This window comes from Amblyomma maculatum, chromosome 1 (genome assembly GCF_055883805.1).
Source record: "Amblyomma maculatum isolate TAMU_Amacu chromosome 1, ASM5588380v1, whole genome shotgun sequence".
In the NCBI taxonomy this organism is placed as follows: Eukaryota; Metazoa; Arthropoda; class Arachnida; order Ixodida; family Ixodidae; genus Amblyomma; species Amblyomma maculatum.
Genome location: NC_139344.1, coordinates 2,516,855 through 2,529,751, shown reverse-complemented (window position 1 = coordinate 2,529,751; position 12,897 = coordinate 2,516,855). Strand labels below are relative to the sequence as shown.

At 42.7% G+C, this 12,897-nt stretch overlaps 1 long non-coding RNA gene across 1 annotated transcript; it reads left to right on the top strand.

Annotated features, from left to right (window-relative positions):
• The first annotated feature begins 342 nt into the window (after positions 1 to 342).
• On the top strand, positions 343 to 8,282 carry LOC146201486 (uncharacterized). Its single transcript, XR_014701604.1, has 6 exons — positions 343 to 568; positions 2,355 to 2,564; positions 3,192 to 3,255; positions 3,878 to 4,037; positions 5,384 to 5,513; positions 8,155 to 8,282. It is a non-coding gene; the product is annotated as an uncharacterized LOC146201486 (long non-coding RNA).
• The last annotated feature ends 4,615 nt before the right edge of the window (positions 8,283 to 12,897 follow it).

Genomic DNA, 12,897 nt, shown 5'->3' with positions numbered 1-12,897 from the left:
GAGATCGAAACCTCCGCTGGCGTACTTTTTTTTTCTCTCATTCTTTCGTTCACCTCTTCCCTCCCGGCGCTGCGGCCACCGACAAGTGAGAGGTACTGTACATAGACCTTGGGTACTGCGCCATTTACTATAAAAACAAATAGAAAACTGCTCTAGAAGTCGGCGTTCCTAGGCTCTTCGGTTGTCGCCGTGTTGGCCGATTCGATGTAAGCCAATTTTTTTTTTTTTTTTTAATCACGCCTTGTACGTGTCATCTCCCAGCGGAAAATAACGTTCTCACGCCTTCGCGCTTACTCCGCACCGTCTGCTGCATAAAGCCGCCCGCACCCGCGCCGACGACTGCTTCGTCCCCTCGTCGCTAGGGCAATGACGCATGCGCCGTAGCGGTTGCGCACTGCATTCTCGCGCCTTTTTCAAGTGAGCACAGGGCGTGGACGTGTGGAGCTGAACGTCTGGACTGCGATACTGCATTGCAACTTTTTATCTTTGACGACCCAGCCATCTTGTGCGCTTGCGAATACATCTGGAATACCGACGAGCAAAAAAAGACAACGTGTTCGCCTAACAGGTGAGAACAATCTTACAATTGTCTTTGAGGTGCAACTCGTGACTGGCTTCGTACAGGTGTCTAAGAGCAGTGCTGCGCGCTTCGCAAAGGCGCCATTCAGGCAGTGCAAACGTTTTATTCAGTGAACAATTTCGATACAGGGCGCGCTGTCTTTACAAACTTGTTTATTTGCATTGCTCATATAGGGTTTTCGTTTCTCCGCATGATGAGTCCAGACAGAGGAACTACTCGGACCATATCGAAACTATTTTATAGCACTGTCCGACTAAACGAACGTCCGGTGTTGAGCAGTACTTAAGCAGCACACAGAAGCACCTTGGCTTGTATTTTGGTCAGTTGCTGTGATCAGATTTAAGGAGGCATAAACCACTTGTCAATCGCGAACTAAGCCGCTCGTTTGTACCGTGGAAGTTTGTTTTCAACTGGAGCTGTTCGACCGCAGTATGCAATATTAATGCCATAGCGTTAAAGTTGCCGATTAGCAGAAAATCCGGCTAATTGTCAGCGAAAAATCACGGGCGGGACTTTAGCAGGTGACAAGACATGGTGCTGATTGTTCAGAGGGTTGTGCGCGGAGTGGTCTTCGTATGACAGCTTGTTTGTAAATTATATGACAACTTATTTTTTATTATAGCGTTATTACCGGATGGTGCTGAAAGATGAACAGATGCCCGAGATGTGCGCAGAGCTTTTCTACATGACTGGCCTACTTTGAACATTTTTCTTATCATAGTAGTGTACTCGGTGGAGCCTTATGTCTAATCAGTCCGTGCGGTGCTACGTTCAAGAACTACCGAACCTTCAGAAGCCATGTCTTCAGGCACCACAGAATCCATGCTGAAACAGAAAACATTGTCGTCCTGTGTACTGTGCCATCCTGCGAGAGATACGAGTCATTACGGATGAAGCTTGTGTCACATATTGTGGACCATTTCAAATAGAGAACAGAGTATAAAATTAGCATCATGAAACACAGGCACTGCAGCAGACCAAAAAACAAGTTTAGAAAAGTAAAAGCAGCAGCTATGGCTGTCAGAACTGGCAGCCTGTTCAAAATCCAATTGCCGAAAATGACCATGAAAAAATTAATTTTTTGAAAAGAGAAGGAAGGAAAACATTCAGAGATATAGACGTCCCGCTTGCAATGGCGTACATGAAAGAAACATATTTTTACCAACGGGTGTTCATCAACTCGGCTAACCCTGTGCATACCAAAGCCCAAGTGAAAGAAGAATGGCCATTGTTATTTCACAGACCATTCTTCTACAGTAACGCACATAACTTTCTTGGGAAAGATGTGCAGGTAAGATAAGGAGAATGGCTGCAGCGTACAAGTTGAAGTTGTGAATATTCAGTTCTGCTGACTGATATGTGAGGAAACCAAACTATGCTGTGAAAGATCTTGCTTTTGCGAATGACAAATTTGAGCATTACAAGCACAGACCTTGTGCAGAGCAGCGAAAGTTGTGGAAATCCTAGGGTGGTGAAGATCTGCAGCTAAATTTAATCAGTAAGATGTAAATGGGCATCATTTTATGAGAACTTTTAAATGTTTATTTTTTTTTCCCGATAATTTGTTTCTTTGGTTTAGGACTGCCAGACCCGCATCACATTCAATGGTGATGCTGTGATAGCCGTAGAAAATTGATAGCATACTGCAGTGTTTCTTGCTGCAAATTTAAATTTCTGCATACATGTCAAAGCAAACATTTGCCTTTTGCCATTGAAGCCTACCAATAATCTTTGCTTGCCAATGATGAAAAAAAAATGTTTTAATTTATTCCAGGCCACATTTCAGGACAGCATTGCAATATGCGCTCCACTCCACGTGAAGTACCTTGACAGTGCACCTTCAAAGGAAATCATGTACCTGCTTGCAGAGCGGCAGCTCGAAGAAACGAAAAGCAACATCAGAGCTGAGGCAGATGTGATACTAATGCATCTCCTTGCCGCATACTTCAAGGACGACCCTCGTGCTCTCTACCGTATCTTTGAAGTGAGTTATAAACCCCACTGTACCTCAGTAGTGAATCCTAAGCAATCCATTTTGGAGATTGTAAAATAATGTGAAACTATTGTGGTGTCTGGTATAACCTAACAGCCTTCATGGCCTTATTCATTGAAGCTTGGAACTATATGAAAGAAAGAAGAAAGAACTATATTTATTAGAAGCCTTGATTATTGCAGTTTGACTTCCCTTACGTCTTTTCAGTATGCTTGTTGGGCTCGGTAGCTACCATATGCTGGCACCACTCTTCTCTACTTGCAAGACTGATGCTTATGGCTATACGGAATAGGAGCGTGGAACCCATCAAAGAAAGGAAACTTAGTTGTAAAAAGAAAAGGTACACCTGTCACCGCCGTTTTATTTTTGTTGAAGTGCTGAGTATCTGTAGTCTGGAATAGAGAGCTGCACCATTGAAGTTAAATCTGCAGGTGACTGTCAGAATATCCGCAGCTGTATTGTTTGCCGCGTATATGTTCCTAGAAACCAAAGGATTCGGTGCATCGGCTGAGTAAAGAAACATGGCTATAAAGTTAGTCAGTTATCACTGTTTTGGAGCACTATAAACTGTTCTTGTTCGTTACCACATGAATTTGATTTACTCCCGTCTCTTATCAGGAAGGCACGAGCATTACACCCAGGATCTCCGATTTGCCGTCCACGCCAGTTATATTTGTACTCGGTAAGCTTGATGATGGTATTTATTATCATGCTTTGTACATATGGATGCGGCAGCAGATTGTGTGGTTGGACTAATTGTGATCCATGCCTTTTCCTGGATTGCTTAGCTCTTCATTCACAAAAAGGCTAACTAATCAAATTAAATTACGGTTTAAAATTTGGGAAGCTGTCTTCATGGTTACAAGATATTGTCATATATCTAACCAATGAGTATGGGTATATGTTCTTGTAAACTGTAGATATACGAGCATTATACAAGATCACTATGTGTTCCTATTTCAGTCAAAATGACCATTTGAAGGCATAGACTTCTGAAAAAGAATGGGACAAAGTTGCCACTTCGAGTATTCAAATAATGATTACTATATAATTTTGGGCGACAGGCACATCTTTCTTTTTTTTTTGTTACTAGCATTTTTTATAGCTTACAACACTGAAGTAAATATTTATGTTATTAAAAATTAACCGAAAAATTGTCTTCATTTTTTTTTTTGAAAATTACCTGCTCCTTTCATATTAACAGCACCAGTGCGTATGATGCCTTCACTTTTTAGGCTACTTTAAATAAAGCACTGGCACTGTGTTGCATTAGACGCAAAACAAAAATGTTTATTCTATTTCAGGTACCATATATGGAAAGCAGTGCGTGTTTTGTGAACAGGAAGCTGTATTTATAAAGCCAGCATCATTCAGTGAGGCAGCTTGCCTGCTTTTCGTGCTGTAATAAGTCCTGAATCTTGAGTATGCAGAGACAGCGGCAACGTCGCTGGAATTTATCCAGAGGTGAGGCTCTTATCGTTTTTTTTTTTTTCTGGTTGTATCGTATATATGGGATGAATGTCATTTCTCCATTTAACACTTGATTCTTTGTTTATTGTTCTTGTTGAGGCGAAGCATTTCAGAATAGTGCCTTTAAAGGACCATTTGAAAATATCTTTCCTCCTGGCCTTACTTTTCTTGTTGCTTTTAGAACTGATATATAATTATGTGCTGTATATACTAATGCATATAACGCTACTTTTCTAGTCTTGTTTCCAGTACTCAACTTTTTCATTAAGAAAATAGTATTCCCTGTCTTGTCAAATTCAGCAGTGGTGCAGGCAAGAAAACATAATTTCTGTGCACTTCTATGAGCTGGCTTACTACTAGCTTGCCTGCTCTATTGTAAACCGAGTGCTGAGGCTCCTATGGACGAGCCCACCGAGGGTGAATGCAGACGGTGTACAAAGCGATAGGCTATATATAATGCACGCACCAGTTATTTGACTTAGCTAACTTGCCACTTAAGACGCCCACCCTTATCGATCTGTGAAAAGTACATCCTTCAGCAATTCCGTCTTCACACAGCAGCCAAACTTTATTTGTACAAACACTCTTCCATGTCACAGTGACCTAGCTGTTCACATATATAAGCAGATATAGAACATTGCCTCACACAACGCCATACAGACTTCTAGTCTCCCACTTACTCTTTGCCTCGAACCCCATCATGGGTCATTTTGCTTGCCTCGCGGGACTAGGCCGCACAACGTGCCCTTGTCACTTTCGTCAAGAGCCTTCTAAACACCTAGCCCAAGGGCTTTTTAATAGACACGTTACTGACATGCACCGATGTGATGGCCAGATCTGTTCCTTACTGTAAGAAAAATCTACGAAATATTTTTGCACATAATTTAAGCTCTATTAGTGTGAAACCTCTCGTAGCTCCAACAAAGTATACACCTGTGACTTTGTGCGCGTTTGCAATTCCCTTTTGTTGGGGGTATTGCAGAATACATGAATGTATGCCACTGTACATTACGATTTTATTTACTTATATCCAGAGATATATAAAAAACTAAAAGAATTTTTACAGGTTGTTTAGCCACTATTTCACCTTTTTCTGCAGCCGAAGTTTTTGCAATAGCAAGCAATCAGCGATACACATCAGTGTTCGAGAATTGCATGAATGTTAAATAGTTGCACTGAAAACGTTTGTTCGCCTTTGAATATTCTAGCAGAACTACTTAGCCAACTATTCAGTGTTTCATACGGTTTATGAAATACTAAGCAACAAACATAACAAGTATGTTACAATGTATTCTTTGGTAAAACAAACATAACTAAAACAAGTCATTTCTGTTTTACAGGCAAATATTTTTCATCTGTCCCTTGTCAGGGAGCAAGTGGCGAGGCGGAAAGAAGTCACTCACTAGCGTCCATTCGACAGTTATGAAGTTGGCGCAGAAGCTTCGTTCCATCTCCTGATACACTAAGCATGTATGTCAATTTTCTCATGGTTGTTCTTGACTGCATGCCTTCATGGCTCTCTTGATCTTTTTTGATGAATTCTTGCTACGTTAAAAACAACTGATGCCTCCTCATTTAAATATATATATATATATATATATATATATATATATATATATATATATATATATATATATATATATATATATATATATATATATATATATATATATATATATATATATATATATATATATATATATATATATCTTCTACTTTGTGTCTAATTATCTTTCCCCTTAACAGATCGCATTACTAATTTCTGTGCTTATCCAAGTAAACATTAAAAAAAAAAAAAAGACATAAAAGTACCATCCCCAACGCTTTCCTTGGCCTCGCCGACTGTTGGCTTCGTTCCTTCATGTATTATAACGAGCACCCTCATTTCCCCTTGATTGATCTGCTTGTAGCTTACGGGGGTCTCGGTTCTGGCAGTCTTGAAGTCATAGGTAGCGTAAGAGGGTTCTAGCACAGCTTTCGCCCTCGCTCTTGATCACGTTCTACGTGACGCTGGCGGTAACAAAGGACGTCCCACGTCCGCCGCTATGGCTGAGGGTGGCGCTGGTGAACACTCTCAAGGTTCGTATACAGACAATATAAAATACCCAAGAAAGTAGCAGGGGGGACAGCGGCCGATGTAGCTCAGTTGGTAGAGCACCGGACGCGTTATTCGGAGGTCGTGGGTTCGGATCCCACCATCGGCACGTTGTTTTTTCTTCTACTTTGTGTCTAATTATCTTTCCCCTTAACAGATCGCATTACTAATTTCTGTGCTTATCCAAGTAAACATTAAAAAAAAAAAAAAGACATAAAAGTACCATCCCCAACGCTTTCCTTGGCCTCGCCGACTGTTGGCTTCTTTCCTTCATGTATTATAACGAGCACCCTCATTTCCCCTTGATTGATCTGCTTGTAGCTTACGGGGGTCTCGGTTCTGGCAGTCTTGAAGTCATAGGTAGCGTAAGAGGGTTCTAGCACAGCTTTCGCCCTCGCTCTTGATCACGTTCTACGTGACGCTGGCGGTAACAAAGGACGTCCCACGTCCGCCGCTATGGCTGAGGGTGGCGCTGGTGAACACTCTCAAGGTTCGTATACAGACAATATAAAATACCCAAGAAAGTAGCAGGGGGGACAGCGGCCGATGTAGCTCAGTTGGTAGAGCACCGGACGCGTTATTCGGAGGTCGTGGGTTCGGATCCCACCATCGGCACGTTGTTTTTTCTTCTACTTTGTGTCTAATTATCTTTCCCCTTAACAGATCGCATTACTAATTTCTGTGCTTATCCAAGTAAACATTAAAAAAAAAAAGACATAAAAGTACCATCCCCAACGCTTTCCTTGGCCTCGCCGACTGTTGGCTTCTTTCCTTCATATATATATATATATATATATATATATATATATATATATATATATATATATATATATATATATATATATATATATATATATATGTGTGTGTGTGTGTGTGTGTGTGTGTGTGTGTGTGTGTGTGTGTGTGTGTGTGTGTGTGTGTGTGTGTGTGTGTGTGTGTGTGTGTGTGTGTGTGTGTGTGTGTGTGTGTGTGTGTGTGTGTGTGTGTGTGTGTGTGTGTGTGTGTGTGTGTGTGTGTGTGTGTGTGTGTGTGTGTGTGTGTGTGTGTGTGTGTGTGTGTGTGTGTGTGTGTGTGTGTGTGTGTGTGTGTGTGTGTGTGTGTGTGTGTGTGCGTGCGTGTGTGTGGTTTGGTTTGTGGGGTTTAACGTCCCAAAGCGACTCAGGCTGAGAGACGCTGTGCGTGTGTGTGTGTGTGTGTGTGTCTTTAACCATGATCCTGGAAACAGTGTAATAATTGAAAATCCTGCGTTTCCGCATCACTTCAGCTTTTTCCCCATTTCATCTCGTGCATGACTTTCAACAAATATTTTACCTTTTTTACATAGAGAAAGTAAAATGCATGGCAGATTTAGCATGTAGTAATACATTCGAAACATGTGCCACTTGGTTCCCAATATTGAGTACAGAGAAAAATGAAAGTCCAGGGGTAACATTCAAATGCCAGCGTCCCATTTGTCGAAAGTTTGCTCATGGAAAAACTGAAACAGCTGACCTACCAAAAATGGTTCCGACTTCTGCATATAATTTTGCCCTTGTACAGTGGTACATTTAAGATCACTGATAGTCACTCAGCTTTTTTTTTAGTTTAAACTCAAGTCCTTTACCCTATCTAAGCGTGCAAATTATCAGTAAAAGGTTTTTATATGTCTGACATCCCTTCTTTGCATGTTAGTTTCTACAATATATCCATATTTTTCATAATTTATTTTATTTCTTGTGTCGAATTTTTGAAACTCAGGTGTTAATTTTATCACTGCGTTAGAAGTGCTGAAAACAACATTTTTCGTCTTTTCGTTAAAGGTGAAAAGCAAGGCGCCCGTGTGTTGTGCTATGTCAGTGCACGTTAAAGAACCCCAGGTGGTCTAAATTTCCGGAGTCCCCCACTAAGGCGGCTCTCGTAGCCCGAGTCGCTTTGGGACGTTAAACTCCACAAACCAAACCAAACCAATTCTCCATCTTTTTCCAGTGCCTAGAATCTTATGGTTCTGACAAACTATCTTTTTTTTGTATTTTTCAGAGGATCTCAGACAGAATGGCAGATGACAAAAGAGGATGCATGCCCCGAAGGCAGTTTAATGTACGAAGGGAAATAAACCGTATGTACGTGTTCCATTGAATGGGTGTTAAATATATTTGCATACAAAGTCCTACACAATTTGCATGCGTGCATGTTTCTTCACTAGATAAATTGCAAAATTCACATGTGGTCACCGACGCTACTCTCACTTCAACTGCATGCTGAAAGAACACCAACATTCTTTCTAAAAAGAAATCAACAATCATATCCCATCGACAACTACGAACTGTACCAGCTGATGCTGTACTGTCGGTAAAAGAACAGATTTCATTTTTTGTTGATTGTGCGCGTGAGTCAGAAAGCAGACAGCTTCATAATTGCAAAAGACGGTCTGTGTAACAGGTTGCTTAACGTAATTAGAAAAAGGAAAATTCGGTCATGCAGAAATGGACTTGATGCTGTATTCAGAAGGCATAATTTCTGTAAAGCAGAAATGAACTAAATGCTGTATTCAGAAAACAGAAATCCTATAATGCAAAAATGGACTTGATGCTGTATTCAGAAAACAGAAATTCTGTAAAACAGAAATAAACTCAATGCTGTATTCTGAAAACAGAAACCCTATAATGGAAATTTGGACTTCATGCTGTATTGAGAAAACAGAAATTCTGTAAAGCAGAAATGAACTCAATGCTGTATTTAGAAAACGGAAACCTTATAATGCAGAAATAAACATTATGCTGTAATCAGGAAACAGAGATTCTGTAACCAATTAACAGAGTCCGTTTTAAGGTTTTACGTTATATTAGGAACGTCCGTTATATGAAATACGGAAACAGCTCGGCAATAAATTACCTCCATGTTTCTACGTAAATCGGCGAAATTTTTTTTACAGTGTATCCACTCACAGGCGGCGCAGGCATGGTGCGTACGGCTTTGTTAAGCGGGGCTTTATGTCCGGTGGTAGTTCACGTAACGTGTTAGCTTACGACTGCAAGTTTAAAAATGTGTGCGTGTTAGTAAATACAAAAATTACGGGATTGCTGTTTGAGCGAGCAGCCGAGCACATGTAGGCGAAGCAGAATTCGCAAGGGGAGCATCCAACGACGCTGTTCCGTCATGCGCTTAAAGGCGGAGCCTAATTTTGTCCCCTGCTGAGCTTTTATCCTAAGTTGAATCAAGATTACAAGATTTCTAAAATTAGGCACTTGACATGACAGGCTTAGCAGAATGAGAATAGAGGCGGATTGAAAGAAAATCTCGAAAAGACAAACGAAAATATCGAACGATTCAGACGAAGTAGGCTCCGATGCTTTGAATGGATCGCTATCAGCGATCAGTTGCCCCCTTCCAACGAAACTTTCAGGAAAAGTGAAAGGGAACGAGCAGTGCTCGCAGAACAGGTTGCGCGCACTCATGCGCGAGTGCCGTGCTGTAGGCGGTTCACGGAAAACGCCCAGCTTTAGGGTAACGGTCGTCCTTAGGTTTGCTTTCTGCGCTACCTTTTTCTTCTGCACTGCGTTTACTTCAAGCGTGGTATTGCCTCCCGTCGGAAAGGCAAAGATAGGCGGACATGATTGAGCGCGCTGTGAGGTGACCAGGTAATAATGCATCTGCAATAAAACGGAAAAGCAATTTTGGTGCACTGATGCATATTGTGCCTGCGTTGATGCTGTCACGGTCAGATGTATAAGCGATCAGAAATAAAATAGTAGAGCCCAGCGATGGAGCCCGACTTTTTTTCTTTTCGCTATCCGCCTCGGTGAACAAAATAGCAGCTGAGGACCCTAAAAAAATGAGCGCCAGTCAGCTGCGTGACACGTAGTCCGTACAGGCTGGCGCCCACGACCGCCCGTTTTCCGTGTGCGACGAGCCTATGCATGAATCATACGGAGCACTAGAAAATTCTGCCAGTGTAAGAGAGCGTGTCCGGGAGACGTGCGCTTCGTGCGCTCCTCGACGGCCGTGGCACTCAAGACTGAAAATGAGGGAAAGGCCTGCACAGGAACGTGTACGACCAATAAATTCCTGTAAACATTTTCTCTCTTTCTTCTTTTTTCTATGCCTTCCATTCGCACTCTCGTTCCGCGCAGCTCACTCATCACCCGACCAAATGTATTTCCTTATAGGCCTGCTTCGGTATTTTACTTTTCCGGCAGTCGTATAGGTAACGGTGCATCTATGCGAGTCACTTTAAAAGAGCCCGAAATGTAGCCCACGAAGTTGTGGCAACAATCGTGTACAAGGGGATTCTTAGGGCTTCGTTGCTGCACGCACAGTCGTCGGCGAGGGCCTCGTATCGAACGCGAACGCACGGTGTTCGTACGCTGATTTTTGCTACGACGCGGGCTGCAAAAAACGCATGCTGGCCTCGTCGGATCGTTTCGTAAAAATAAAGCTCCCGTTGGTCGGCAGCAATGTTCGAACGGGAGCACCGGTGGAATCGGTGGTGCTTTTTTTACCGTTTTGCGCGCGAAAAATTATGCGGCCTCTTATAACGGCCATGTTGTGAATTTTCTGGAGACATATCGCTCCCCTCTTTTTTTTTTTTTTTATTTCTGCAAGTGGTCCCTGCTTTGTGCCATCGGTTAATGAGGGGCTCCCATTCGCAACTGTCGCCAGTGAGGGACGAGAGACAGAGTAGATAGGGTTCTGCGGCTGTTTTCGCGAGGAAGGGTAGCAATAAAATAGTTTGTCGTTTCTGTGGCAGAGCTTATACACCCCTCTCATAAAAGAGACAAGAGCCCGATCCAGACCACAAATATTTCGCTGTACGGGCACTTGAGCGGCGGGCTTCATGATTCTTCAGTAACGACCACAGTTGGCCACTATGTTAGGGGGATGGGTAGTCTCTGGGAACTCACTCTAACGCGCAGTGCTTCCTGTTTTATGATACACGCTGTAGGTATAAAGCATTGCTGCTCATTTGGTAGCCTTCGGCGAATATTAGAGAGTACTTGAATGCTGTGTGTACCTTAGAGGCATTTCAACCCCCCCCCCCCCCCCCCCCGCCATCTTTTTCTATCCCCATGTTCTTAGTCGCATACAGTGATACATCCACGCGCATTCATCGCATGATTAGTATCGAAAGCTTACACAATGCGTCAGGCAGTAGCAGCTAGAGGCAGATAAAACGCCTAAAAAATGAATTTTACTGTCTCGGTCTCTTGTGTCGCCACCTCCGCGAGAAAATGAACAAAGCACAAAAAAAAAAAAGGAAAAGAAAAGGAAAACGTTTCATCTTCGCAGTTTTGATAGCGCGAAAATAATGAGGGCACCTGATCAAGACCGACTGAATAAAGACCTGCACAGATAGCACTGCTCCAGCGCGCACCTTCTAGTTCATAGCCTTCGCCGCTAGGGAAAGAATACTACGGGCAGCCTTGCGCTACTGTAAACATGTTGATAAGGAGGGTCTATTAGTTCTGTTATTTTTCTTCGTCGTTATAGTTTAATTATCAGTCCAAGCTGTAATGCACAAGCACCTGTTCTGCGCATGCGTGGCGGGTAACTGCAGTGCCGTCGCACAAAGCAGAATCGCAGTATTGCATCTGGCAAGAGAAAAACATAACAATAACCACTTTCCGTTAAAATACAAAAAAGGCAAAATTTTAGAAGTATAACTCGGTCAAAGATTTTTTTTTTTTTAGAATTTGGGTACAGGTTATTTAAATTAATTTATGATTTGATGATGATAATAACGGCAGACGAACAGGTTAATCGAGCGCCCTCAACCGCGAGAAAAGTAATGAAAGTTGGCGCACGCGGTCCCATAGGACCCTGTTTTCTGTGCAGGTCTGTATTTCAGTCGGTCTTGCACCTGATAAGATAACGTTAGTGCAAAACTAAATGCGCCCCTTTGAAAGAAAACGGCAAACGCTTCATCTTCGCTCTGATTTCGAAAGAATACAAGGAACGGTATCCACATGGCGGCAGCATAGGGATAATTGAACATTCCAGGGAAACTCCATGATTTTAACATGAAAACGAGAGCAGTTTCGTCTTCAAATGTAAAACAGGAAGTGACAAGGTGAGACCACGTATAAATTAAAACGGCACGTCTCTGCAGTAGCAGCTATCTTTTCTCTGCAATAGCGCTATCTTTTCTTTCGTTCGCCTGAAGCCGCTTTTTATTACACGTCTGGCCTTAAAAGCAATCTGCGAGTTTTCTCTTTTGGCATCAAATCTGCCGTTTCTTCCCCCACATTCCGGCTGAGTTATTTTCTTTAAGCATGAAAAGTACGTCGTTTCCTAACGGAGAGTGGTGAACAACACCACACTCTCAACATCGAAAACAACTTTAGGCCTGAGGCGGTCGGCCATCCGGCCGAGAAGAGAGCATGGCACGCCTAAGCAGAATGGAGCCGCGTTTCCCTGTCCAGTGCACTCTTTACCCATTCCTTCGCCGAACGCCAGTAAAGGTTGCGTCCTTGCCAACCTTCTACCAATGGCATCTCCCCTTGACAGTTTCATCGTGACAGACCGCCAACTCTTAAGACAACCGCTGCCAGCTGCGCTGTTTTATTATCTTTTCCCCAGACAAGATGGCCTCAAGGCCTTCGTGACAGCCAGTGCAGTGAGCCGAGCTGACTACACCGGACGCTGGGCGCTGTGATCCGTGTCAGTAAACTTTCAGTCACAATAAAAATAAAAGCCTGTAAGCGAGCGTATCGCATTGCTCAGCGGCTGAAGATCTTTGCCACGTTCGGCGTCGCCTTACACGGAAGCAAAGGAGTCAACTTT